The following is a 2,845-nucleotide window of genomic DNA, read 5'->3' as shown; positions in this document are numbered from 1 at the left end:
TTCGGTGCAACTTACCAATGCTTGCGTGTCTTCTGCATGAAAGAAAGCTCGGAATCGTAAATGGCTGGACAGAGTAAATGGTGTTTCCCGTCATAGGAGAATTTAGGATAAGAGGGTAAAACGCAGAATAAAGAAGCAATAATTTCAGGCTGAGTTGAGCAAGAATTTATTCTCTCAGAGAGTTGAGAGTCTTTGTATCAGCTTGACAAACAGAGGCGTGGGGACAGAGCCTTTGTGATGATTGCACGCTGAGAGTGTTAGTTCTTGCCCTGTGACTGAATCAAGGATAAAGAGAAAATGATAGAAAAGTAGATGTGAACAATACTGGTTCAGAGATGATCCGATTGAATGGTAGAGCAGGCTTGAGGGAGTGGAAGGCGTATTCCTGTTCCATTTCAGATATTTTTTAAAGGGACGTCTCTTCACTGGTCAGAGGGTGACTTCGTACATAGGATGTTCGTTGTCGTGTTTGGAAGTTGGTTTTCTCATCTTCAGTACATATAGCTGGAGGTCTGTGAGAATGTGTTCCAGGCCCAAACATCTTCAATTGTTTCATCAATGAGCTTCCTCCACTAACGGTCCAGGAATGGAAATGTTTACTGAAGACAGCACAACTTGAAACAGTATTTTAAATAATCAGATACGAAAGCATTTGATTCACAAATGCAACAAGATTTGGATAATGTGCAGGGCTTGTGTTGACAAAAAAAAGCAAGTAATAGTCTTGCCGGGACTATCTGAAAGATTGGAGCAACGGGGCTTGTATACCCTTGAGTTCAGAAGGCTGAGAGGGGATCTGATTGAGACGTACAAGATTTTTAAAGGTTTTAGACACTCTGGAGGCAGGAAGCAAGTCTCCGCTGATTGGTGAGCCACGAACCAGAAGACACAGGTTAAAAAAATGGGGAAGGCCATTTAGAACAGGGTAGCGAAGACACTATTTCACCCAGTGAGTTGTGGGTGTGTGGAATGCTCTGCCCCAGAAGTCTCTGGATACTTTCAAGAAAGAGTTGGATAGAGCTCTGAAGGATAGTGGAATCAAGGATTATGGGGATAATTCAGGAACAGGATACTGATTGAGGATGATCAGGCATGATCATAATGGATGGTGCTTCTGACTCGAAGGGCAGAATGGCCTACTCCTGCATCTATTGTCTCTTGTCTATTGTCACACAAAAGTCAAAAAAATGCATCTTGAACTTTGGGGAACTTTACCACCGTCATGCAATAGTACTACCATGGCTGAATCTTTTGGCGCAAACATTTGGAGGTCTATCCAAAACAATATAGCTGCTATGATTAAAACAACAGAGCAAAAGTTAGGAATCCTGAATCCAGTGACTTTTCTCCTGTCTGGGAAAAGCCTGTCCTCTATCACTGAGGCTCCATTCAGGAGTGTGATGGAATAAATCGCACTTCCATGAATGAGTGCAGTTCCATCAGTGCACAGACCGTTTGACTCGATCAAAGACCACCATACAACGTAATTGGTCCCCATCCATGATTATTCAATCCCTCCGCCACCGACACTTAACATGAGATGTGGGTACCATGGCTTTACATAGATCGGCCCTTCCACACTCATTACCTCTGGCATCTGGAAGGGAAGGGACAGCATTTCAGGAATAATAATCAAAATTCAGTTGCTTCTGACTTATTTGTTGAAACAAACTATGATAGACCATGAGCAGGAGTTTTAATTTGAGTCAGTCCAATTATAATATCTAAGAAGGTATTTATTTAACGTGAACTGAAAACAATGGCAAGGAAGTATTTGAGAATATGAATAGTTGCAAGAATTCTGTAAAGGGATTAAAGTGTTTCCAAGAAAATATGTTCTCGCAAAATAAAAGAGTTCACTTTGCTAAATTGAAAGCTCCGGGTAAGTTCAGGCAGAAAAGCAAAGCTTATTTAAGATACTGAGCAGTCAATTCTCCAGAAAGTGAAGAGGAATATGAAATGTGGAGGGGTGAGACGCAAAAGAAACTGAAGGAGGAACGCATCATCTTCTGACTCTGGAACCCACAACAACGTTTCATGATCATTGAATTCGCCAGTTTAAAAATCACCCTCCACCACCCAACCCTCTGACACAGATCTTAACTAATTGTCCATCTTCCTTCCCACCTATCCGCTCCTCCATTCCCATTAACCGAACACTTTCACCTCCTATCTTCGCCGAACAGACGCATACCTGTCGCCTAGCCCCACACTCTTCCTCCCATGTATTTTTTTTTCAATAGAAAGAAATTAAATACAATAAAAGGCAAACAATCGAAACAACATACAGATGCAGCAGGTCTGTATGTGTTTATAAATGTTGGCTTAAAGCTTAATAGGATCTCAACAACACTGGTTACCGCGATGAATCTTGTAGAATTACGTGAAAAGCCCATCAGACCCTTCTGCCATCGCAAGGAGATATTTGGATTTAGCAATAGGCGATACGGCATTAAAGGCAGGGTGACAAAAAATGGGACGATTTGTGAACCTTTGATGATAAGATAAATTGTGAGGACAGTGTACAGAGTCCAAAAACATAAAAGGAAAGAGAGGCTTATGTAAGAGAGAGAAGACTGAAGACAGACAGAGGCCTCACAAAATATTTTCAGAAAGGGAAAAATGGAAACGAAAATAACGAGTTAGCATGGAAGGGACCATGATAATCCTATGCAAAACAGGATTAAGGAAATCCCAAGCCGTTTTTGATTGGAAACTTAGGAGGAAGAGGCTAGCCATGGAAAGGTTACGTCCACACTGGCCAAAGGAGGGAAATTATTCCTAGAGCTGAAAAATGTGGCTGAAATCCTTCACAAATACTATGCTTCGGTACTCACAAAAGACA

Source organism: Chiloscyllium plagiosum, unplaced genomic scaffold, assembly GCF_037043375.1.
Source record: "Chiloscyllium plagiosum isolate Xiang-an unplaced genomic scaffold, Cpla_swu_hap1 HiC_scaffold_41, whole genome shotgun sequence".
Taxonomy (NCBI): Eukaryota; Metazoa; Chordata; class Chondrichthyes; order Orectolobiformes; family Hemiscylliidae; genus Chiloscyllium; species Chiloscyllium plagiosum.
Note: the sequence above shows the minus strand (reverse complement) of the source record.